The sequence below is a fragment of the Xenopus laevis genome, chromosome 9_10L, assembly GCF_017654675.1.
Source record: "Xenopus laevis strain J_2021 chromosome 9_10L, Xenopus_laevis_v10.1, whole genome shotgun sequence".
Taxonomy (NCBI): Eukaryota; Metazoa; Chordata; class Amphibia; order Anura; family Pipidae; genus Xenopus; species Xenopus laevis.
The window spans coordinates 63,853,963-63,881,698 of NC_054387.1; the positions used below are offsets into that span (position 1 = coordinate 63,853,963).

At 38.8% G+C, this 27,736-nt stretch overlaps 1 protein-coding gene across 3 annotated transcripts in view; it reads left to right on the plus strand.

The window, feature by feature from the left end:
* Positions 1–4,753: 4,753 nt before the first annotated feature.
* thsd7b.L (thrombospondin type 1 domain containing 7B L homeolog) overlaps positions 4,754–27,736 on the plus strand; it is a 196,712-nt gene continuing 173,729 nt past the window's right edge. For all 3 annotated transcript variants that reach the window (XM_041576036.1, XM_041576037.1, XM_018235749.2), the window contains exon 1: positions 4,754–5,071. The gene's annotated coding sequence lies outside the window, so the exon portion shown is untranslated. The remainder of the gene's footprint in view (positions 5,072–27,736) is intronic.

Consider the following 27,736-nt stretch of genomic DNA (forward strand, 5'->3'; position numbering starts at 1 on the left):
GCATAGAATTATGTTTATGAATAAAGAAATGTTTAGAAACTGAAGTGTCGGTTTGTGTATTCTCTTTAAAATTTTTAATGTTGCTTTTGTGCTCTTGGAACCTTATTTTTACTGGTGAATCAGTTGCCTATTTTAACTAACCCATCAGTAAATAAAGTAAATGTGTTTATACAACTAAATCACATTAATTACATACATAGAACATATGGAGTTACATACATCACAATCAATACCGGTACAAAAGGTGAGGAAGGCCCTGTGCAAAGGAGCTTAAAATCTAAGGGGATGGGTATAAGACACAAGGTGTGGGAGTGCGCAGGATCAGAATTAAGTGAGTGAGAGATGTAGTACTAAATGTGGTATTGCATTTGGTAGTTAAGCAGAGTGAGGGTAGGCTTCTCCAAAGAAGTGCGTTTTAAGAGATCTTTTGAAAGCAGAAACGTTGGGAGAAAGTTGGACAGACCATTGGAGAGAGGGGTGTGGCCCTTGCAAAGTCTTGAATGTGAGCATGTGAGGAGGTAATGAGAGAAGAGTTGAGTAGCAGGTCAGTAGAGGAGCGTAGCAAGCAGTTGGGTGAGTATATAGAGATGAGATCAGAGATGTAGGGTGGGGCAGAGTTATGAAGTGCTTTGAATGTCAGGGTCATTAATTTGAATTTTATTCTGAAAGGTAGCGGAAGCCAGTGTAGTGATTGGCAGAGTGGCATGGCAGAGGAGGAGCGGTTGCTGAGGTTTATGAGCCTCGCAGCAGTGTTCATTATGGGCTGGAGAGTTGTATTTTTTGCTATGGTGGGTTGTTGCATGTTTCTGCCTACCTGACATTGCCCTTGTCATGCACTCATAATCCAATATTCTACATGTTTGGGGACTGAATCTTGCCTATTCAACTAGACCCACACGATTAGGTATGATTCAGTTATAGGAAACAATACTTTCTGCAAATGAGAATGAATCTATTGAGTAGACCGAAAGCAACAGATCTCAATGAAACCATTAAAAAACTACATATCCATAAAATAAAAATCCCTCCAGCCGTATTCAAATGTTTATTGTAGCTTGTAAGGAAGATTCTATGTTCTGCCTCCCCCCCCCCACAGCGAAATAAATACATTGCTCAAGTTTCATGATAAATTAACTAGAATATTATCTGCTACCCAGATTTGTATGTCAGCCATTACTGTGAATCAGATTAATCATTTTATAAAAAAAATGCATTTATGCCTTAAATAATTCAGAGCCTTTTGATATAGAGCAGTGGAAGTGTCACCACCTGCTCAGCATGGAGCTTCACTAATAATTTAAGATGACTAAATGGATATCGAAGTCATTAAGAGTTTCTCAGTGGGATGATGAAGTGGTTACAGAAAGTGCTGAATGACCTTTCACCTTCCATGAGTATCCTATTTCACCATTGGGGGTCTAACCATCTGTTTATATGTTTCTTGAAAAAAAAATATCCATTAAGGAGTTAAATTTTTTCTTTTTAGAATTTGTATTTGATTGAGAAAAGCACGGCACAGTGTCAAAGGAAATATCACCCTAAAGCCAAGTGCCAGTATCACAAGCAAACCCAATCCATAATTCATTGGAATTCTTCTGCCGAAGGCTGGAATGTTAATCCATAGGCTGCAGGTGTAGCTCTTCAAATAGAAACTTCATTTCTAAAGTTTTCTGATGTATGAGTGAACCTCCTAGATATCCAGCTTGGAACAGCAATGCATGGACCGGTATCAATTAGATTAAAAGGAGAGTCTCTTACAAAATAGCTAAATTATGAATAATCTGAAAAGGATGACTCTAAATTCTGCAGTTACCAAAGGCGGTTTCATTATAGTAGTATATATCACAGGGTTTTGACACTGGTTGTTACCTATAATTCAAGTGATTTTCACTGTCAATGTAATACCTGGACGGTGCCCTATAAATGATATATGAATAATGTACCCTATACTATAATTTATAAGGCTATTATAAATTACTGAGGAGTTCTGTGACCATATAAAGACAAAAGGCTGCAGCTTGTGCTTAACATGGGAAATCTGAGTATCACTCGTGTATATTGTACCCCCTTTTGTAAATTAGAAGAATATTAGAAGTCACTGAGGGGTTCTGTGACCATACAAAAACACAAGGCTGCAGGCTGAGTTATACAGGGAACTCTGAGTATCACTTGTCTATTATAAGGGATAATATACCCCCCTACTGTAAATTATAAGGACATTAGAAGTCACTAAGGAGTTCTGTGACCATATAAAGGTACAAGGCTGCAGGCTGAGTTATATAGGGAACTCTGAGTAACACTCATGTATTGTAAGGGATAATGTACCCCTTACTGTAAATTATAAGGATATTAGAAGTCACTGAGGAGTTATATGACCATATAAAGGCATAAGGCTGCAGGATGAGTTATACAGGGAACTATGAGTATCAATCATGTATTATAAGTGATAATGTACCCCTACTGTAAATTATAAGGAAATTAGAAGATACTCAGAAGTTATGTGTCCATATAAAGTGAAAGGTACTTTATAAAGGCAGGCAATGAATATTTGTACTGTACTTGCTCTGGCAAACAATATGGCATCCCCATCTATAGGTCTGAATATAAATATACAGAATAATGTTCTGAGCACTCCGTTAACCTGACCTTTATATGTTACTGTCTTTTAAAGATGAAACACATGGAAAATAAGGTGTAATAGGGTTTTTCTAATATCAGTGACTTGGTGCAGATAATAACAAAGTAATCCCTCCTTATGTGAAATCAGCAGGATATGCAACTTCATGCCAGCACATGCCATTACTCAGTGACTAATTAAATAAGTCTGCAGATTTCCCCCTGCGTCTTGAATAAGATCCATGTGAATTAGTCCCTGCTGTTCCCTTAGAAGCCTCCTTGTTTGGGGGGCAATGCACACATCAGGAAGTAATATGGAATCGTGATAATTATGGCTGCTACTGGCTAATGACTAGTGTAGGTAAAATAGGTGATTAAATTGTGTTTTAAACCTACTTTAATTGTGTTAGATATTCATGTGTCAGGATTACAGATTTATAGGGATAATTTACTAATGCAGGTGGTAAATTGCACCAACATATATGCTTTAATTGCACGTTTATATTACTTTTGTAGATTCATTAAAATTGTTTGCTGATTGGTTACTATGGGTAACTGCAGCAGTGCAATTTAGCGCCCATGTTACTAAATTAGCCCCTATATCAGCAAGTTTAATTTGTATTGGGTGAAATATATTTATAAATATATATATTCTCTAACAGATGATATACGTGTATTTTTCTTGCTACTGAAGGGAATTTTGGGGTGTGTATACTGTGTATGAGGCTCTTATATGTATCTGACTCTCTATAGCAGAGTGTGCCATGTGGGGGTGTGCATTTCACCCTTGGTTGAAGAAACACATCTCTGCAGGTATCTGACCCAGTTTTTGATGGCAGCTGCCTCTGTGTGTGTTGGTGAATGTGAATTACACTGCTCTGAGGAAACTGTATTCCACCCTTTGTTTTGAAAAATTTAGATTTATTCCATTCTCACTGTATCAGAGATTTGTATTATTAAAGAATAGGGATTTGTGTTTCACCCTGAATACATTAATGCAAGGGAATTCTGGAACTACCACTAGCCTGGATGTGACATGAAATCATTATCATGCTCTAGTGTGGTGTATCAACAGCCATAAACTGCCCCAAGTAAATCAGATGTTAGTCATTAACACCTGTATGAGGTCTCTCCGCTCTCCCTGCGGTGGACATTTAATGACTATCTAACATTGGAGTTGTGCAATTAAAATTGTGGATATAAAAAAAGTGGTGTTTTGAATGAAAAAATTGCATTTTAGCACTTTCTTGGGGACAGATGTGTGACTTCATGCATTTATATGAATAAGAAGTGTTGTGCATCCATTTGTGGTTCATATGTCTTAGAGACCTTTTACAATGCAAGTGTGCAAAGTGCAATTCAAGTGTAAATCACTGGGTTTTTTTTCGTACTGCAGCATTTTTTTTTGCAAAATATTTGCATTTTTGCAGCTGCACACTGATTTTCACCTGCAACATTTGCAGCCAGTGTGTAAACACAAATGCAATTAAGCAGGTAGATTTATGGGAATCAGATTGCTTCTATTGATGCAGCCCACTGTGGAAACCCTAGAATTAAGCTGGCCATACGCATTAAGATACAACAAATTAATTTTAGCCAGTTATGGCACCTACATTCTTGTCCCAATCAGGCTGACCCCATTGTTTGGCCCCTGGGCGAAGATCAGATCCTAACAGTTGACCAGGGTCATAACTAGGGGTAGACAGAAGAGGCAGGTGCCTGTCTGCCCACCCATATTTTGGCTTCTCATTCCTCCACTGCCACTTGTCAACATGTGCTTCCCCTGTGCATCATCACCATGCATGTGCACAATCTGTCATGCATGTGTCGTAATATTTGTATGTTCCTGTCAACGTCCATGTTAAAGTGTGTATATGTTTGTGAGTTTAAATTGTGGCGCATGTCTGTACAACTAAAAGTTGTGTGGTGTGTGTGAAGGTGCAGAAAGAGAGTGGTACATGTGTGCATGTATGTGAGATAGGTGAGGTGTGTGCATGTGAGAGTGTTGGAGCCCATGGCTCCCTGGATGCTGTACAGGAGACAGATGGCATCATTGCAGCGGAGGTGTGTCTAGCTGTTAGTAGTGAGGGTTGGTCTGGGAGCTGAGATGCTGAAGTGCTTCATTCTGACACTGAGCCTGTGCTGCCAGCTTCTCTCCCCCAAGCCTCCAGCCTTTGCATCTCTCCCCGTCCATGGCTCAGAGTGGATTCTACTTGGCAAACTTATAGTTTCCTCCCCACAGTGCAGGCAACAATCTGTCGACTTGCTGAATTTTTATGGATCCAGCACAAGGAATGAGATACCTACTTGTGTAGAGGCTGCAGATTTCCGGAGCTCTGCTTTCTATTCACACTCACAACGAGTCCCAGGAGCTCGCAAGATGCTGCCTTCCATTGTTTGCTAATTGGCACCTTCTGTCCAGATCAATTAAGAGACTGGCATCGTCTCATTAAAGGTAACTGATTGCTTCCGTTGAGTAGCTGTGCATTCCGGCATGCAGAATGAATAACTGTATTATAGGCTTCACTTCTCATAAGAAGCCAACTTACACTTCCAGCCAGGGTAACAGCAGAGGGGGCAGTGCAGTAAGGTGGTTGCCCCTGAGCATCTCTTACATAAATATGGGATGTCCAGAATGTTAAACTACAATACAATTCTAGTCATGTATATTCTAATAATATTTAGCAACGCTATATAATATCGTACTATTGTCTACACAGTAGAAGGAAAAAGGACGAGGGTCCTTAAGCTAACTATATGCCAGACATTACCTAAAATACTTCTCCTTTCTTTATCTAAACACAGGGCAATAGTCAGTTTTAGTATAGACACTGTTTAGTGCTAATGTATAATATACCTTATGCATTCCTTAGGCAGTTGTTTCATGATAGGCATGGTTTTGTCCATGCAACAGATATCATTTTACCTAAAGAGTATAACTTCTTGGTGGCTGTATCATTCAAGAGGCAGGGATAATATTAACATATAGAGTGCCTAGAGGGATATCCCTGTATGTGTGCTTCTCACGCAAAAACGTTTACTAGCTTTGGCTATAAGACTAGTATTTTTTGCCGTTGCCTTATATATATTAATGCACATCTCAAAGGAACGAGCACATCAAACAGTTGTATAAATGATAACTTACCATACCATGAACACAAATTACCATTCTGTTTATATGCAAAACTACACATGCCCGGATCAGGTGCACGGTCATTGCTTCTTGTGAATGTATTGTGGATAACATTCTAAGATGGTTTAACCCAATATACCTTAGTAAATACAGCTTCTGCACAATATTTTGAGAAGCTAAACTAATGATTACTATTTTTTCCCACATGGCTTTAAAAACCTTCTATATAACTGGTCATGTACAATCCCTGTCCTGTGCAATCCTGGTCCTGTATAATAACTCAGACTCATTCTAGTTCATTTTCTAACCTGTGTGTATGGCAGTCAGCATTAGAGCTTTACTATACTTGTTTGACTCCTCAATAAAAATATAACAAATGCTTGTACTGCTCATGAAAATATTTTTTTTTTATGCTTAAAAACATGCTTTGTGTAACTCTTATCTCAAGCCATAAATTTGTCAAGGATCAGGAGTTTTATATCAGAGTTTTCTGGGATACTGCCATCAAATGGGTGAATTCTAATTAAATGAAGTGAGCAGCTGTGTGGATTATTTTTACAAGTGCCAAAATATTATTCCATAGTGGTAGAGTGGCCTCATAAATGTCTCCCTACTTTTTATATATAGAGGGCAATCATTTGAGCTTTGGAAGGCTCTGGTGCAATATGTATAAAGTATTCAGGCACAACCAACAATGATAGTAGCCATAGTCACAACAGTAACAATGCACATAGGTTTGTGAAGAGCAGTGCAGAAAATATATGCTCTGTGTTTGATAATTAATTATGATGACAGAATCATTAGTTCCTTCCTTTTAATTACCCACACAAGGGGGCTCTTCTGTTGCTTTTCCATTCATACTCACCAGCAGTGGTCAGCAAACATCTGAAGTCATATCAACAGCATTCAGACTTGTGGGTTCCCACTTGAGATCCACAATTGGCTAGCCAAAACACCCCATTATCCTAACTAATCTTCTGAATGACTCTACAGGTACTTTTTATTTCAGCAGCAACACATAAGGGGGTGAAAATGTTTACACATTTTCTAAGCTTATGCTCATGCAGAATTACCATACAGTAATACAGTTGTGTATCTTTGCTAGTTATTGTTAAAATTTCCAAACCACCCCTTGATGAATGCACCATGGGTGTGGTGGTGGGCATGAAACAAAAATTGGGATTCACCATGTATTTTATTCTATGTGCCATGTCCAATTCATGGGAGGTGAGTAAAACTCCACCAACTCCACTTGCTATTATCACCTGGAAAAGTGCACTGTCCTATTGTGCCAAAGTCAACTGGGGACTTCACTAAGGGGGAAACCTTATTTCAAGATTTCTCATGAAAAAAGGTCTGAATATTTGGGGCAGATCATTCTATTGTCTAATGGGCTGATTCCATCAGCTAATGCTGATCTCCAGGAGTTTATTGTGGGAGTAGGCACTTCTAACAAGTTTTAATTCTCTACTACAGTTTCTCCATTATTTAGCACTAATACAATCTCATATGATTAATCTGTGAACTCACTTATCTACTCATTTATTAATGGGGGGCTTTTTAAAATGTCCCTCACTACCTATAAGCTGATTCACATTTTTCCTTAATTTCCCAGGCACAATAAATATTCATCCAACAAAATACACAAGTACACAAGTGTTACAACCAGAGACTGCTGTAGGCTGGTTTTCCATAACGGACTAATCAGCAGCCATTTAAAATACAGGTATGGAACCAGTTATCCAGAATTCTTAGGACCTGGGGTTTCTCAGATAAGGGGCCTTTTTGTAATTTGGATCTCTGTATTTTAAGTGAACCAATATGTGTGGGTCCCTCAAAAAAATCATTCAAAAGTTTATAAAAATATAAAAATGTTTATTAGGATATAGTAAAAGGAGGCCCAATGCATTTCATGCTTATAGGGGCACTTACTCATAGAGCCTATGAGGAAGTGCCCCTATAGGCACGAAGTGCGTTAGGTCTCATTTTACTATATCCTAATAAACATTTTTGTATTTTTATAAACTTTTTAATAATTTTTTGGAGGGACTCACACCTATTGATTTTCTTATTGGATATGCACCCATGGACTGGGGTGAACTGTGAGTATACCCTCCTTCCCATATTTCAACTTGTTTATACATATCATCAATATCCTATTTATTATGGTAGTGTTCACATTGGTCCCAGGCAACTACCCCCATTTTTCTATCTCCATATTTTAAGTCTACTGAAAAATAATTTATACATTAAATAAACTGAGTAGGATTATTTTGTCTTCAATAAGGATGAATTATATCTTAGTTAGGATCAAGTCTAAGGTACAGTTTTATTATTACAGAGAAAAGGGAAATAATAGTTAACAAGTGGTAAGTGTAAGTGGTTAGGCCTATACAAACGAAGTGTTGAATCCTAATCAAGTTCTGTGTCTGTAAACCTTGTTGAAGCATTCCCCACATACAGTACTCCTATGGGTTACATTGTATGGCAACTCTTGTGTTAACTAACTGCATTCTTTTCTGAGGGTCTGTACCCATAGGATTGGAAAACAACGTATAAAAATAGATAATTGGTTAAAGTTCTTGTTAGAACAGACCCACGAGGAAGAGTAAAACTAATGAGATCAATCAACACATGCGTTGGAGTGTGATGGAATGCGTAGGATCATATTTCATGACACGGGTTCATACCCTTACTGATGAAAAATATTCTTTGCAGCGATGCATATATTTAATAGGAATAAGAATAAAGATAACATTAAATCTGGGCTAGGGATATCTGCAGACATGAGAAAAAACTAATTTAGTCTGTGGTTTGTCCTTTAACTATAAAATGAGTGTCCTCATGTCAGAGCAACAGATAATGCTTTCCTATTCCCTTGGATAGCTCACTGCACATTATTTTAGAGAAGCACTTGGCTGGCTGTTTGATGCCTAAAGCATGCTAATTCTGTTACAGAGAGCTTCCTTCTAAGAAGGTGGCACAGAGAGAACATTTGCTCCTTGAGTTAAAGGACATGATGGGACAAGTACTGTGTAACAATTGTTGGATCATTTTAGTATTTACATGCTCAGCCGGGGATGCCAGGTCCCTGTGGATCAATTGGGTTTCCTGTCACCAGCAACTTTCCTTCTTTACTGGACAACTAAGACCCATAGAGTTAAATAAACTTTTTCAACTTGTGTAACAAAAAGCACATTCAGCCAAAAGCCATTATAATAGAATATTCCCAAGCAACACTGCAGTGTGGAGCCTTGATTGTTTTGTGCATTGTTACGTTTATCACTAATTATTCAGTCATTGCTGCTTACCAGTAGTTCAGCTGTTGACTCAGAATATTAATGAGCTGCATGTCCTCTCTCACTTAGTAGAAGGTCAAGCTTTTACAAAGTAATATGGTCTTTATTAAATTTTATAAGACCACCTACCTGCTTCTCCATTGATACTCCTTGCAGTACTAAGCCTCCCATTCTGTACCGACTGGGCCATTATGATTACAACCTATACCACAGGGACTCAACCTATGGATCAGGAACCAAAAGGGTTCATCAAGGGTCCCCCTTGATGCTTGGGTGAGTCTGCATGGTGTCCTATACCTGCAACAGAAGATCTGCTTGTTTGGCGATGTTGCCAAATGAGCGGATCTCTCCCCGATATACCCACCCTGAGGTGGGCAATATCAGACTGATCCGATTGTGGGCCCTAGGGCCCAACATTTGGATCATTTAGGAGTATGAGCTGTTGACTTTTGTCCAGATATCGAGCGGGGAAGCCCGTCGGAGGGCCCCATACATTGTCCAATAAGCTGCTGATTTATGGTCTGTCAACAGCTTTTATTGGCCCGTGTGTATAACTAGTATAGACCAATTTTGGGGCAGATTTCACAGTTTACTTTGGGTCTCCACCTGAAAAAGGGTTTACTGTGCAGACAGGCTACACAGCTTTGGGGCTGTTTGAAATATGGCAGATGACTATGCTTATATTGTAGTTTAAACCTTCCTTACTTACTCTGATAATGAGATGGGGGTTTTTGTTGGTGATTCATAATGAGGAAGAGGAGAGAGTGCATGGCAGACAATGGAGGAATCCAATAACAGGTCAGTAGTCAGGTCAGATAAAATACAGAGTCCAATTAAGCAGGCAGAAAAAAGATCTAGTTAATCTACAGTATAATGTAGGAACAGATTTTTTAGGGCAAGGCAGCAACAGAGGAATCCATCATCCCAGTATCTGTGGAATACAGCATGATGCTTAAAGGGGAACTATAGCGAACATGAAAATGTAATGTTTGCTTCAACATACTGAAATAAGAAACTTTCTAAATACAATCAATAAAATATTCTGAATTGTTTCTGAAATAATCAAGGTTATCTTCACTACTCCTCTTTCAGCATCTGTTTCTCTTCATTCTGTCTTCATCCAGGAGTTGGGTGTCAGATGAATAATTCAATATATCTTATAGGGGGGGGGGCCTCCTTTTGTCTAAAAGACTTATTAGAGCTCGCTCTATTACAATCACCAGAAATCCTGTCTCTCTACATGCAGAATTTGTGCAAAAGGCAGTTATTTTGTTAGATTTTGAGTGTACTGGAATCAGTTATTTGAGTGAGCTCTAATACATCTGCTAAAAAAGGGAGCCCCACTATAAGATATATTGGATCATTCATCTGACACCCAACTGCTGCATGAAGACAGAATGAAGAGAAACAGATGCTGAGAGAGGAATAGTGACTGTAAACTTAAATATTTTAGAAACAATGCAGAATTTCTAATTGATTGTATTTAAAAAGTTTCTTATTTCAGTATGAGGAAGTTTATGTTAAATTTTCATTTTCACAATAGCTCCCCTTAATGATATAGATATACCACTACAAATGGCAAGTTGGTGGCTTATAAACAAAAGCCACATGCGAATGTACAATAACGTGGTAAAAACAAAATTATTATCATGGCTGAGCTAGGAATATCACCAGTCAATGACTACAAGATCCAGAGATCTTGCCCAGGAAGTTTCCAACTGTACTACATTATTTAGGCTTGTTTGATTAATATCTGCCTCTACCCCTCCTCCAAGGTATACATTTTAAGGAGACATATAGTATACTATAACTGAAATTCCCCCCAACTTATATTCAATAATCGATAATGCATGGTGCTGGTTTTGGGCTAAAAGAACATGATATTGCATTAGATGCGGGCATCACCTCTGGATACAATGCAATGGCTACAGTTGGTAGAGAGGGCACATCCTCTGTATAAGAAGGCTTATGAGGGGAGCGATTGCCCCCAGAGGATTTTACTGCAATATGGAAAGACTGGTTGATTGGTGACCAATTGGTCAGGGAATTAAGGGGGTTAAATGGCAAGTCCTTTGGCAAGCAATAGAAGTAGTAGATATTATTTAAAAGATATTGGTTTGTCTGCAGCTGGTGCATAACTGCAGTTAGCCATATGCAAGGGATAATATATCTACTGCTTGATGTTTTGTTCTGCTTTGATATGATTTATGGTATTACAATGGATGTAACTATTGTAAATGATTTGTCATGGAACTTGTAATTAAAAAAAGAGGCAGCAGAAAGTGGAACAAAAATTTTCAATAAAACATTCCTTCTATATTTAAGAGTATAATGCACTGACACATTCTTGTTTTTCACACAACGTGTTTCCTTTAAAGCTAGAAACCACAGTGAAGGAAAATTAAGGAATATCTGTGCCTTTGCTCTGCTGTATTGTTTTAATTGACTCATGTTCAACACATGATGATTTAGAGTTGGCCAGTTCATAAAAGGGAGAAGAAATTGTGAGACAAATGGATAGGATATTAGAATTATAGAAGTGGAGATAATTTGGCACAAGGGCGAGTCAAACTAAATGTGGAAATAAATAAATAAGGATAAAACAGAACAGGAATACAAGGATTATTACAGATTTTATTCCCTCTTGACTTTTTAGAGACAAAGGGCTTTAATATTCCTTATTGCCTCTCAGATAAAAACATTGTACTCTATCTGTAACTCACCTCTGGTTGTTCTGTGAAGCAAGCTAGACATGAATAGAGATTTACCGACATTGAACGGTGTTACATTATTCTTAGCTGGTGTACAAGATGCAAACCGAGTGCTTCAATATGACAGATGGGCTTTAAATAGAATTCCATTCTTGTCATAATCAGAGTCTCCTCTTTGTACTGCCGTGCTTACTGGATACAGACAAGGAAACCGCAAACAAATGCTAATAAAACAATCTTGTTCTTGGTAAATATATAATGTTGATGCTGTCTGCTCTACAATGGAGATGTTAACCATGTCTTACTTAAATGGTGATCACCTAACACTCTTATTGAAGTGGTGCAAAGTGTAGAGCAGGGATCCCCATCCTTTTGAACCCGTGAGCAACATTCAAAAGTAAAAGGAGTTGGGGAGCAACACAAAAATGAAAAATGTTCTTGGGGTGCCATATAAGTGATGTGATTGGCCATTTGGTAGCCCCTATGTGGATTGTCAACCTACATTGAGGCTCTGTTTGGCAGTGCATCTGGTTTTTATACAACCAAAACTTGCCTCCAAGCCTGGAATTCAAAAGTAAGCACCTACTTTGAGGCCACTGGGAGCAACATCCAAGGGGTTAGAGAGCAACATGTTGCTCACGATCTACTGGTTGGGGATCACTGGTGTAGAGCATAAAGAAGTTGGCAGTTGTCATTTATTATGCTCACAATACACCATTCACAACACCCCAGAAATTGCATTGTAATTGCACCTGTCTCTACCCAGTGTTGATGTTTACACTTAATTCCAGTGGTGCAAATTGTTGTGAATGTGGTGCACCATACTAGCAACAACAAAGGAAGCAGACCCTGCGGCTGCAGGGGCCCAGAAGGTATAAGGGTCCCATGAGGCCCTAACTCAATAAATATTGGTAAAACAGGTCAATCTCTAGACATTTTGGGGGCTGAAAAATTATTTGCTGTGGGGCCCAGTAATATCTAGTTACGCCACTGCATACAAGTGTGCCATTTAGTTGGAACAACTTGATCAATTGCAGGTGTAAAATCAAGGGTTCACTTGCACAAATGTACCTTCCACCTATGTGCTAACTTAGGCAAAACCATCAGTACTTATACCAGGGTTCAAGTGCTAAAGTACATGGCACAATGGTGGGTGCAATTCTGTGCCCCATGTTGATACTTTATCTCTTTAAATAAATTAGACATAATGCATGCTACTGCTTTGAGAACTTGGCAAAAAGCAGGTGATGCAATTATGATGGCTAGCTGGAAAAGAATAGTAGAATGGTGCATTTTGGGTACTAATAATATTACCGACATATCATTCTGGATTAATGTGATTATGTAATTCATTCTTTACCATATGGACAAGAGCAAATCATTGTAATGATAAGGTTTCCACACAACGTGCAGGCAACAGGAGTTTGTTTTTTTGCCAACTGCCAAGATGTTGTTTTATTTGATAAAAAGTCCTTGTAGAAACAGGGCAGTGCCACGGGGGCTACACTGCGAGATGTGTGTGCCAGCAGGAGAGGGATGGTAATAAACTCATACAAATCAGAGATTATTTATCTTCCTACAACATCTTGGGCTATGTGACCACAGGAGGACTCTGTATCTGTTTGAAGCCATGAAATCTTATTAGAAATAAAAGAAAAGATTAGGAATACAGTTACAGACGGTAGGCACGTTGCAAATGACTCTGTAAGCACTTGAATACAGGTTCTGCTCTGCAAAGTAAATCAGGTCATTGTTCAGGATAACAATTTCATTTTCGAGTTTAAGCAGCTTTGTAAAATAGCAGATTTTAGACCAGATAAAGGAAGTCATTATCTCACCAGATACCTCCTGCATGGAGGATTTGACTTATTATGTTACTTATGTTTAATTGTGCGTTTATTTCTTCAATATTCAACTGAACTAATATTACATAGTAACATAGTAAGTTAGGTTGAAAAAAGACACAGGTCCATCAAGTTCAACCTTTTAACTTTTTTTAACCTGCCTAACTGCCAGTTGATCCAGAGGAAGGCAAAAAACCCATCTGAAGCCTCTCCAACTTTCTTCAGAGGGGAAAAAAAATTCCTGACTATTTCCTTTATCAACTTGTACTATGAGCTATCTCCCATAACCCTGTATTCCCTCACTTGCTAAAAAGCCATCCAACCCCTTCTTAAAGCTCTCTAATGTATCAGCCAGTATAACTGATTCAGGGAGAGAATTCCACATCTTCACAGCTGTTACTGTTAAAAACCCTTGATATTGGGTAGAGGAACCCAATCAAGAAATCAGAAATTTAGCTATTTATGTACCTAGCTAAATGCAGTATTGCAGTGAGGTTGTCGGGTACCATTTTGTGCTACTTCTTCCGTGTAATTGCTGAAAATATGCATGTACTGGCTTCAATTGCTCCTGCGGCAATCGTGCACAAAATAAGACCCAAAGCAGTGCATATTTTAGAATTGATCGATGTAGTTCTGTCCCTCACTGGTCTGCATCAGGAGAGAGACTGCATGAACATACTCGCTAACCATTACTAAACCATATGGATAAAGAAATCACAAGGAGACCAAAAGCTTCCTTTTGAAAGGTGAGGGTTGGCCATAGCTTTATTGAACATGTTTTTTATTCCAGTAAACCAAACTTGCCATTACATCAAACATCAATTTCCAAATGCCAGCCACTGCCGCCACAGTGGGCATGTTGGTTAAGCCAGTACAGCATATAACAAATGGCAAGGACACACTTTTTACCCCACAAGCTGTGACAAAACAACTGTACCCAATGCTTAAACATGACAATGGAAACCTTTTTTTTTTAATATATATAAAACAGCGTAAATTGACATACATACAGAACATATTGCCAATTGACCACCAGAACTGGAGGGTGGGTGGGGCAGCTCCACCAGTGCTCCAGGATCCGGAGGGAAGAGGGAGAAGGTGAGGCACTGCACTACTTTTTATAACAGCCCTCCCACTTTTGTTGCCCACCAATTCCACTCAGAACTACCAGCCCCAGAAATCCATTCCCCATCCGGCCAGCCCCCCTCCCAGTCCCTGGCACCTTCACTAGCCCCTTTGGTGCCATCCAAGAATGAGACCTGTGAAGGGGGACTGAGGTTGTTGACTGGCTTTTTTTAGTTCAAGCCCCTCTTAGCAAACCAGCCTTTGTTCAGGGTACCCCTTATTTAATTAATAGGTTACAGATATAGGACAACTTTGGTTTAAGTATCAGCTATAGTTCCAGATAATATTTCATCGCTAATGTCAACCTTTTTCCTGGTCCTTTAGGCAGACATTTTTGTGGTTGTCCTTTTTTTTTTAAATGAAAAGCAAAATACAATTCACTGCATTTTTAATTCTTATTTGCTTATGTCAGGGTCATTTAGGTATGGTTTTAAGTTATTAAACTTGTTTTCTCGTGGTCAAGAAAGTGAGGACTGCATTTCATTTTATTGGCTCTCTTTTTTTGGAATTCTCAAGTTCAAGCCCTTCTTGGGTGCCCAATCTTTGGTCACCCCCTCTCCTTTATCTTACTTGAGTTCCAAACTATGCTTTTAGGTATATCTAGGAAAGCACATAGGCATGGTCCCCAAATCTTTCCCTGACTAGTAGTGAGGCTGAGCCCTCAGCCACTTCTCCAAACTCTTACATGGGGCCAACCCAACAGTTTAGTACTAACTTAAAAAAAACACTCTCTAACTATACAGGATGCAAACAGTTTTTATACCACATGATAAATGCCCAAATTCAATGTACAAATTGTGATCAAAGCTGTTAAAATTATGGATAAGGAACAAGGAGACTTGTGGAACAGGAATATAACGCTTTATATTCATATTCACTCTCCAACTGCATGCATAGAATAATGTATATTATTCCCATTGGCGAGCTTCATATTGAATTTGTAAAGTTGTTACACTGCTTATAAATTTTGCTTTGCCTGCAGTGATCCATGAATTTTTTCTTTGTCCCATGATGCTCGTCTTTGCATGCCATAAGCTTTTGACTGTTATAGTCATGTATTACATGCATGCCAAATTTTTGGAACAAATCTTTTGCTAAAGGATTCTAGGCATTACCTGCCATTACGTTATTCCAGCCTCATTTAGCCTCTCGTGACCCACAACCAAATGAAACACAACATTCAGTGTCTTATTAATTACCTAATTGATCATCCTCTATTAGAAATGCAGTTAACAAGCATTGCTACAGCTATACTGAGCAACTTCTTTTTTTCTTTTTTTTTTTTTTTACAGATAACTAAATTATTGTTTGAAATGCAGAATGCTTGATAAGAAACAATGACAGGTATTTCAGGGAAGTTCACCTTAAAATTATATTCTTAGCAGGATGTAGACATTAAAATTCTATGACAATTAGTTGGAATTATCTTCAAGGACTTCAGTGGTGAAAATCTCTTTAGGTATTAGTATCAATTTAAATGCTAAATACATTTTAACATGCAGAATTATGAGTTTAACAATAACACAATATCTGTACCAATCCCAATGGCGGGTTACTCACTTGGGAACTCACATGGGTTTATATTAGATATGCCAACGTCTGAATGGCACCATCTGCAATTTCCAATACGGCCTTGTCTTTGTCTGTACTAGTTAAAAGAGAAAAAAAGGTAACATCACTGGATAGTGCCTGGTTATTAGCACCCCCCCCTAAGTTATTCTAGTTGGTTATTTTTACCTTTCTTTTCCTTTAAAAGAAGTCTACTTGATGTTATTTCCCCATTGTCCGGGAGCATGTTTCTTCTTCTGGTTAGTAATTGCTGCCAGGGAAAGAACATCAAGTAGCCTGACATGATGTGATACTCCGGTATGGGCAAACAGGGCAGTACTGGGGATTGAAGATGGTGTGCTTTCGTTTGAGGGCCTTTATGGCCTTTATGGATCTTTTACAGTTGTCTTTCTTTGTCTTTCAAAGAAGCAATTCTTTATTTTTCATTGATTTGCATTTTATATAAGTAAAAGCTCCACCTTGCAGAAGGAGTCATTAGCTTAGCTAATAAGTCCCAAGGATTCTGGATAACAGATGACCATACCTCTATTTATTTACTAGTTTGTGTTCACCCCAGCAATCTGAATGTGCTGTCGTTCTCGGCACACCCGAGAGTTCGCATGAATGATGAATGCGATTGCCACCTTCTCATATTGCAGCCGTAACATCTTGTTCTCTGGGAGGATTTGATTTTCTAATCACTGAAGTGCAGGGAGTTCTAGCAGCTGAAGAGGGCCGGTCGGCTCCAGACACACACTGTGCCTTGGTAATTAAAGTAAAACATTGTCCTTAATATCAGTCAGCTTTTATAGCAGTTCATTGTTCATTAATCCATCAGTATATTTATTTATATGGTCACTTCATATTAGATTCATGAACCGGCTGCTTGCAGAGGAGAAATACATTTTGCTCTCCCATTATGTCTCTATTAATGTTCTGTAGAACATATTGATATCAATGATAGACCTGTTTATCTTCATGTTTGTGATATTTGTGAGGATGCAGCTACTTCACCTTCCTGGGCAAAACAATATAGCATCCATAGAGAAACAGTCAATCTCTATTATGAACATACTGGCATGCTTGGGGTTAATGGAGTGCTCATTGTCAAATTTTCTGTAGTGATTATACTGGCATATACTATATTGGTAATTATGGTAAAAGGAAGTGGCAAAGAAGGAGTGGCCTGACATTTTCAGCACCATGTTTTATGCGGTGCATTTTTTTTGGGACACCAAGTATCACATCTACCTTAGAGCTTATATTTTGTTGAGATAGCCTGCTTATCTGTGTACATAGTTCAAATGCACAGGAAAAGCTAGTAAAGCAGCACAGTAGCTCAGTGGCTACCATTGCTACCTAGGTTTAGCAAGGGCAGTATCTACTAGAAGTTTGTATGTTCTTCCTTTGTCTGTGTGGTTTCCCTCCACACACCAAAACATACAGGCAAGGTAAACGGCTCCTGATCAAATTGATCTTTGCATGTGTGGCCATACCTTCCAACATTTTTGTGGCCACATCCCCGAACTATCATGTTCATTTTATACAATTTGGCAGGTTATGAAAGTTTGAACACATTTCTTTTGTTTTTTATGTGTTATTACAATTTTGCTAATGAAGGTGAATTGCCCTTTAAGCTGCAAGTCACAGTTTCCCCAAGAGACCTGCTTATCTGACATTGTTACAATTGTTTCTTTGCTTATCTTAAATTGTTACAGATGTATCTAAGTGCACTGCAACATTATCTGGGCTCTCTGCCAAAAGCCAATTAAGTTAAAAACCTTTGTATCTTTTTCTGGCTGTTCAGTTCTGGGGATCAAAGAGAAAGTGAGGACATTTCAGTAACAATCTGGGACTGCGGGGTGAGCTGTAAAAATCAGGACTTTCCCACGAAAAACTGGACAGTTGGGAGGTATGCATGGCAGGGACCTTAGACCTTTGATGAATAGCTTCTGCAGAGCTTAAACTAGGGGTAGGCACAATAGGTATGAGCATGGGGTGCGCTTGGCCAGAGGGTACAATTCCAAGTGAGCAACCACAGGAAGACATTTGTGAATGAGCATATGATGGGCGGTGGGACAGTGGTGTGAGAGGTGCAGAAATGGAAATGGATATTTCATGACCAGTTGCCGGGATGATTCTAATGTGTTTGTAGTTGGGCAACTTTAGTAAATAAATCTTACATGTGTGAAACAGATTACCATATAGACTAGTTAAGATCAGAGCCTATCCATCTCTAAGGAAGAGTATTGATTGCGGAATACATGAATACCATACCCGGGGCTGTATTTCATACTACCATTAATAATATCACACGCAGGACTAGTTCACAGTGATTTATAAAAGATGCCCTGGAAAGTATGCGGCTGATGGCCCGTGAGGCCTCCCAGCACTAAATTAAAGAAAAAGCTAAAATGCTGTCTCAGTGCATGAAAGCAAATGTAACATCCCTGTAGGTAACACAATTTCTGGGCAGCAGGCTGGCAGGCTGATAAGGGATGCACTGTGCAGCTCCTGGTGAAACCGACCCTACTGTGTAATAGGGACATTAGATTGTAAGCTCCACTGGGGCAGGGACTAATGGGAATTGTATAATATCTTTAAAGAATATGCAAACACTATAGAAATAAGGCATAAATAGTAGATGAAACCTTTGCCTTCATGCCATTAATACATTTTGCAAAACGCATTAAAGTCAATGGCTGTCAAAATTATTTTGATGCGTGACAATTTTGACGCGAGCAACAATTTTTATACCCGTGACTATTCTGTCCAAATGCATTAAAGTCAATGGGTGTCCGAATAATTTTGACGCATGCCAATTTTTTTTGTCGCAGTGGATTTATTCATGGCCAGCAAAACGCAGAAATTAGCAGTGAATCAATGCCTGGCAAATTTATTCGCCTATCACTATTCAGGAGAAATTATATAGCTGTTAAGGGCAACTGTGAATCTTCTTTTCTAAGCAGGCAAGTTAGTACATTGTGACTCAGGGACAGACAGGTGGAGGAAGGTCTCCTATACACAGTAAATGACTCGGGGACAGACAGGCGGAGGAAGGTGTCATGTACACAGTAAGTGGAGTTATTTATAGTTGCATTAGAGGAGATTACTGATTTGTGCCTTAAGGTGACTCCCTTTTCATTATGCCGTGTATATTGACAGTCTCAGATCCGTCCCTGCTAAGACTCATTAAATCGGTGTCTTGCCTTTTAATTTAACCTCACAGCAGCAATACAAGAGCCCTTGGTGTGAAGTGAATTTGTTAGGTGTCCATCAGTTACATAGGAACTAATTACATAATGAGTCAGTGACAGAGTAAAGTAGGTGCCAGATATACAGTGTATATGGACATCAATAATTACTTCTCTACTGCACTATTTATATTTGCCCTATTGGGACTTTACCCCAGTCACCCAACCTGATTTCAACTCCAGAAATAGCAGTGGCAGGTGTCATTGGTAAGCAATTCCATAACATGGCTGTGGGGAAGAACAGTAGAAATGTGGCATTAATGCAAGATATGGAGACATGTTAATGCTTAGTGTTCCCTATTTCTTTAAAGCAAAACTGCACGTGTTATCCCAGATGACTATGGTAGCACCAGTAGGGATAATCTAATAGTTACATAGTTACATAGCTAAATCGGGTTGAAAAAATACAAAGTCCGTCATGTTCAACCCCTCCAAATGAAAACCCAGCATCTATACACATACCCCTCCCTACTTTCACATAAATTCTATATACCCATACCTATACTACCTATAGAGTTTAGTATCACAATAGCCTTTCTACTCTGTCTGTCCAAAAAATCATCCAAGCCATTCTTAAAGGCATTAACTGAATCAGCCATCACAACATCACCCGGCAGTGCATTCCACAACCTCACTGTCCTGACTGTGAAGAACCCCCTACGTTGCTTCAAATGAAAGTTCTTTTCTTCTAGTCTAAAGGAGTGACCTCTGGTACGGTGATCCACGTTATGGGTAAAAAGGTCCCCTGCTATTTGTCTATAATGTCCTCTAATGTACTTGTAATGTGTAATCATGTCCCCTCGCAAGAGCCTTTTTTCCAGTTAAAGCAACCCCAACCTTGACAGTCTACCCTCATAATTTAAGTCTTCCATTCTGCTAATCATTTTAGTTGCACATCTCTGCACTCTCTCCAGCTCATTTATATCCCTCTTAAGGACTGGAGTCCAAAACTGCACTGCATACTCCAGATGAGGCCTTACCAGGGACCTATAAAGAGGCATAATTATGTTTTCATCCCTTGAGTTAATGCCCTTTTTTATAATGCATGCTGCATCTGCTATTAAGCTTGGAATGCCTATCCAAAAGAAAAAGTTTTAGGGAAGGTTTGCTTCCCCTTTAATAGGTTTTTTTTTTAAATTCAGCACATTCATTCGGAATATGATTGAAAGATAAATTAACTGTTCTGCTGAACACTGTTATTAGATCTGATATTAAGCCTTAATTCTTTAATGCTGTGGGGCATCATGTCTCCTATCTATCAACAGTACAGTCATATTGCTTAACAGAATGTGCGAGAAAGAGGCTGCACCACACTCCGTGTCACATATTGACCACAAATTATAATAATAATAATAATAATGATGATGATGAAACTGGTCTTAGATGATTTTTAAGAGGATTAGGGGAAATACTTTTATACAGTTAAAATGCTGTACCCAAAGACATCGTTCATGAGTCCAGTTGCTACATAGGAAGCAAGTCAGATGCAAATGAAAGTTTGTTTGATATATAAAAAAAGTTAAACCCTTAAAACAAATGAATGTACAGTCGCTCAGAGACCTCTTCTGGAGACTTTTGCAATTCATATTTGCCTTACACCTGCCTTTGCTGCGCTAGGCACCTTGCACTGAATGGTGCAGAGCGCAGATAGACCCTGGCTACAAGTGCTTTATGAACGAACATACATTAAGCTGTACCCTTAAACACTAAAATGATGGTCATAGGGAACACACAGACCGCTGACCCTAATGGGCATAAATAATTCACAATAATTGAATCATATTCCAGTAATACATTTCTCTCTATTAATATTCATGGGTATTTTTTAAGTGTTGACAAGTCCCAGAGCAACATGCAAAAGGCTTATCATGGAATTGACGTACAAGGCCAATAAATTAATCAGGCCCAGCTACAGTATGTGGCAACTGAGGAAGTGCATTCATTTTTACACGACTGCAACTGTGATTGAGGTCATAAATGCAAGGTTGCTCCAGCCATGAGGAAACTTGCCTCAGGTGGCAGCACCCACAGATTACCTGGGGCAGCAAACATTTGTATTATTTAAGAGCTGAAATTGGAATCTCAGCTCTATGACCTTTGGCACCTCAGCAGTGGTAGAGGGGCTGAAACAACCCTGTGTAATCAAAACAATTATAGAACAAAGTCATAAAAAGCATAGACATTGAAAAGGTATATAAGGAAGCTTACCGCTTTCCATATGGGGTCCGGGTGCTCAAGCTCCAAGCCCTCAGCAGGGGGAGAAAATACACACAAAACCAGAAAAATAGAGCTGGCACTACTCCGATACCCCCCAAAAAATATGATCAAGTTAAGTAGAATCTAGGAATCTTGAAATATTTACAAAACAGCACAAAAAAGTTTTATTTCATCTTGTATAAAAAATAAAAGCCTAACACGTTTCGTGTCCACACAGGACACTTAATCGTAGCCTATGATTAACTGTCCTGTGTGGACACGAAACGCGTCAGGCTTTTATTTTTTATACAAGATGCAATGAAACTTTTTTGTACTACTTTATAAATATTTTGAGACTCCTGGATTCTACTGAACTTGATCATATTTTTTTGGGGGGTATCGGAGTAGTGCCAGCTCTATTTTTCTGGTTTTGTAATTAAAACAATTGACAAAAAGTATGTTCAGCATAAATCCTACAAATAACATTTATATTAAATGCAAGGGGGTTTACTGCCCCTTTAAGTGTCTACCTTGTAAAACTAGGGTGATGAAAAGAATGTGTTTTTAGGACAATGACACAGGGGCCCTTTGTTGCCTACAGGAAATTGTGCTTCCCCTTTTTAGAAAATGCACTTCTGTGAACTCTAGTTTATATCTTGACTTGCTTTCTTTTAACACAGACTGTTCATCCCCTTATACAAAAATATATTTTTATGGAGATGAATTATCTGCAGAATTTCCCATCTTTTAACTGCAAACATAGGGGCTAATTAACAATTCAGAGGAGATGGAGGAGTGTGCAGGGGGAGAGCAGAGGCAGCTAAACCAGGAGAATCTGCTATAGACAGATTTTCCAACTGCAGAAGTATTCCCAGGAGGAAAAAACTCTGCAACCAGAAAGACTTAGAGAAATCGCCAGGAGAGGGAGATTTGAAGTGAAAAAAAAAGTACATTTATTTTAGTTTGTGGATTCATGTGGGCAAAATCCTTTGAGAGACTTCTGGTGAATTTCTGAACTGTTTTAGCTGTTAGGCTTAATATTAAAGAATAGCAGAAGTATGAGGGAGCAGAATGGAGCAAGTCCAGTTGTATCATTTATTGGCTTTCAACTAAAAGGAAAAGAAAATGCTGTTTAATATATAGCGGATCCCTGCACAGGCCATTTTCCTCAACTGCTCCATAAGAAATGGCCCCCAATACTTGCCTGAAATGCAGAATTGCACAACCAGGTTCAAAGCTTCTACTGATGGGATCACTAAAGTATGGATCACGAACAAAAAAAACCTTGGTTAGACATGATCGACTTTTCTTCTTGCTAGTATATTTACTGGAATTGGAAAAAGTCAACTATTTTATTTTTCAGAAAAAAATCAATCACAACATTTTAAACTTTTTTTGCAAAAACCCCCACTCTGAAAATATTAGCTAAAACTTGCATTTGCATCTGTTTTGACACATTTTGAGTTTATTGGTGGTGAAATTTAGCACAGCCACAATTATACAAAAAAAACTGCATTATGGGTAAAAAACAGTTACATTTTGCATATTGTACTTGCAAATTATTGACCTCTCTAGAGGCTCGCCAAGTTTTAGCAGCTGAATTTTTTCATTTGACGTTTTGAGCTTTATTTTTTGTCTCAATTGATAAATACAATAAATTTGAGTCGAAAAACTGGAATTGGATTTTTTTCCTGCAATAAAAGAAAATTGAGATGAAAAGATGCCATCTTAATTTCCAAATTTCAATTAAGAAAATGTAGATTTATGTTTTTTCAATCAAACATTTCTTGCTTTGTGGAATAAATACAATCTCAGATCTTATACTATGTGACAGCTTCCATTCATCCAGACTGCAACAGCCTCAGGTGTCCACTCAATGGCTAAGAATCCTGGAACATGAGTTTCAGTGGAAAATCAAAAATATAAATGAAAAGGAAAAAACAAGCAACAAAACAGACTGACAGTATGCAAACTATTTCTAATTATCGCTCCATTGTGGCGTGTGACTGACTACAGTCTCTGATTTGCTCCTCCTCAGCTACGGAACACAAGTTCATCTAGAAGTCAATCTACTTCATCAAGCTGCCAAGGGCTTTCCTAAGAACTGGCACCCTCATTAGAGGTTTCAGTGGAGGATCAGCCCTTTGTTGTATGACCTGCGGTACTAGCCAGCTAGAATTTGGGGACTTGGCATCATTTGTACTTTTAAAAATAATTATTCCTGTGTGACCTTGGGTGCATTTCTTGTGCTCGGAGCAGGGATACTGATGCTGAAGCCCAAACAAATTAAAAGCTGCAGTCTTCATCAACAGAGGGTCCAGGCTTGGGCTCTTGTTCATTATAACTGGTTCTTCTTTGTGAACATCACAGAGGGATTCTCAGTAAACCCTTCAGCTGCTGTGAAGTCCAAGTAATACTGAAGTAATACTGAAATATTTAGTATTTTAATGACTCATCAATTCCAGAGTATGCACTTAAAACAAAGTTTGCTTCCAACTGGGCACAAGTCAGGTGTGGCAAAACTTGGAGCTAATGCCAGGTTCAGGGTGGTGTAAGGACACATCTTTTGATGAATGGTGCACAGCTCTGCATATTTAAGCTGGGAAACCTTGGAGCAACAGCCATCCTGAACCTAGCCATAGCTCCAGGGTTTCACTGTGAGATGCATGCACCAGACTTGCGCTCAGTGAATCAGATGCAAACTCCATGTAACCTGCAGCCTGTTTGCATCATAACAAAAGTGCAATTTTGTCTGCTTTGATGCATCTAGTGCAATTGTGATCACTGCCACAAAAAAAACTGCATTGTGTGAAAAAATAGCGATTTAAGTCTGAAATTGCACTTTGCACACTGAAGTTGCCTTCATAAATGACCCGTGTTGGTAACCATGTTGAAGTTTAAGAGCATGTTTGGATGCAAGTACCTTAATGAATTGCAGCAATATATACTTCCATTGAGTCCATTTTGGGCACCAGCAGATGTGTTTGTAAATGACCCTTCATTTTTTGATCCACAAATTTGTTTTTTTTTTATATTTAAATATGAAATTGCCTACTTTATTGTTGATACAAGGGATTGGGTGAGGCTGCAGAACAGAGACAAAACAGATTGTAATCACTCACCTTTGCATACTCGTTAATCATGTGTCAAACTTCAACTTCAAAGGGAATAGTCTGCCATTATTCTTCCTGAGTTTCTTCATAAGAGGCAATGTTCCTCTGATCCATTCTCCATGCTGGAATTAATTAAGGCTCTTGTCACCAGGGCACCAATTAAGCAATAAAATGTGTTATAATAGCCAATATAGCTCTGGGCTTTTCTTGACATTCATAAAGGGATATACTATGGAATTATTTGTAGCTAAAGACATTTGTACAGTAATTTATTTACAAACATGAAAATGTTCAAGTCACTTTTTTGCACAAAGCAATTTGTTAAATATATTTATACATATTTGGATATTTTCTGTTCTAAAGCAAACACTGCATTTAATATGGTGGATACACCTGGCACAGAAAAATGAGTTCTCAGACTTTAAAATTCGAAGTCAAGAGAAATCTCGCCCCAGTACCGTCATCGACTATGTTTTATTGTCTTAATGCCCTTATATATTGGTAAAAGGGAATATACAAGGCTACCCAGTGACCCATAAATATCTTTTACCGTTAAACTAAACTCTAAATCCAGTAAAGGGAGACAAATGTATAAACCACTTAGCAGTAAAAAAGCTTTTTCTTATATCCTTTTCCATATGCAGCCTGTTAAAATACTTTTATTGGTGAGGAGGGTTTCTATTCCATTTATTTCGCCAGACCTAGGACCTGACAGAATTGTCAAAAAAACGCTTTCCCTGGTAGAACAATAAGTACAGTACTGTACAGAACTTTCAGTACAGAAAGTTCAATTTGAGTGCAATTTTATCAATATTTCCATCTTAATTGTGCTCCACGTTGCAGATAATGCAATAGCACACAAACACAACAGACTTAATTGTTAGAATGCAAATTGCGTCTAGCCAGGGCCACTCCTGCCATGAGGCAAGGTGAGAGAGAACATTGCCTCAGGTGGCATGGAGCGGGCAGTTGCCCTTGGTCCAATAAAGGCCGTTTTATTCATGAAACAGTGGGTGCTGGACTAACTTTCTTCGCTAATATTGCCAGTGGAAGGTGGCCACTGGAGGACGTGCACCCAGCCAAAGAAGTGAGTTGCAGTTGTGCTGACTACTAATCTGCTATGGAGCGGGCAGTTACCAGGGGGGGCAAAAAACTGCCTCTGGTAACTTTTATAAACGAATTTCATTTTTTTCACACGGAAGTTCAGCTCTGCTAGTGCAGTGAGCACAATAGTGCTTGCTGCACTAGCGATGTGGGCCCCCCTGAACTCGCTCCGAAGCTAAAAGTTTAAAGTGCAGAGCGGGGGGGGGGGTGGTGGCATCGGGCTGTGTCTAAGTGCACATTGAAAACAGTGTTTGCATCCAATTCACTTGTTGCAAGTCTGGTGCACCGACTGATGCATAAGATGTACATGTAGGACAGCCTTGTCAAGGTGGTGGCAGCTTCTGGCCTCCACAGTCTCAGTAGGCATAATTGGACACCATTCATCAAAACAGGCAGGGTGGACACATTGAGGCTCATGCACCCAACACAGCTTGCAAAGTGCAAAAAAGCTTGCAGTTGGCCTTTTTTCTTTTGCACTTTGGGCACCCAAACACAGCATTCACAGGCCTCTATGCTTAATTTTGGAACGCAGAGACCTGTGGCTCCCTTCACTTATACTCTCTACCTGAGGTCATGAATGGCCCCTATTGTCACCCATGTGGCTAATTTATTACAGTTGCAGCTGCTCAAAAAAATTTACACAGATACAGTACTTCCACTACCGTATAGTTGCACTCAGCACCAGTGTGTCTGTCCTGCCTCCTTTCCTGGATTGTGTGCAAGGGCATATGTTGAAGCAGGGCAACCCTGGAGCTACTACCACCTTTAAGCTGGGGGATACTTCCAAGATTCCCAGAATGGCCTGTATCAATACATGCAGCAGATTTATTTTTTGGTGCAAATGTTAGCACCATTCTGTCTGAGCAGAAACTTAAGCAAATCACTGTATTTTTTACCCAGGGGAATTTGAATCTGAAACAATAGTCAAAAGCTGCTTTTTGTCTAAAAACCATGGTGTACTGTATCCATAACTGCACTTTGCACACTGCACTTTGAATTGGGGTGCCCACATTAATGACTTCCAAAGAATGCCACAGTTTCTAAAATTAATTTAGAAGTAAAAACAGTAGCAAAGCTTGTTCATTATCCTATGCATTGATGGTTTGCATGTAGGAAAGATTTTATAGGAGAGAATGCAGGGATCATTGTTGTGGACCATTAGATAAGGGAAACTAATTAAGTGTGGATCCATAATCTTGGATATATTGTAACAGAGAAAGCCAAGCTATGGAGATACCGTCTGGCACCCCATGAATTAGTGTATCATCATTATACTTTGCGTAGAGCGTATAATCCTCAGGCACAATGCAAAAAATATTTATCGGCCACAATACAAATTTCAATTACCTTTAGAATTCTAGCATTAAACTTCCCTCGCTTGATTATCTTCTCCATAAGCACTTGGGCCAATTAAATCGCAGTACATCCAATTGCAACTTAAACAGTAGTAGGCTGGAACCACCAATATAACCATTTTATGTCTGAATTGCAGTTCTTTGTTATTGTTTAGAAAGTGAAAAGCCCTTTTGGAATCTTTACTTTTAACACAATTTGAGCATAACATTCTGAACCTGCTTTTTATTATATCAGAATTAGGGCTCAAATTTGTTCCTGAGATGTGGTTTTTTAAATGTGTTCCACAACATAAAAACATGTCTTGACAGAGCCCTTTCTTTTCTATGTTGTTTTTATTCACAAGCTTAATGTGGTCCTGTGAACAATACATGTTTATTCAACAAACACACCTACATATGACATGCCTCCTGAATCACACAGAAGCACAACATTGTGCC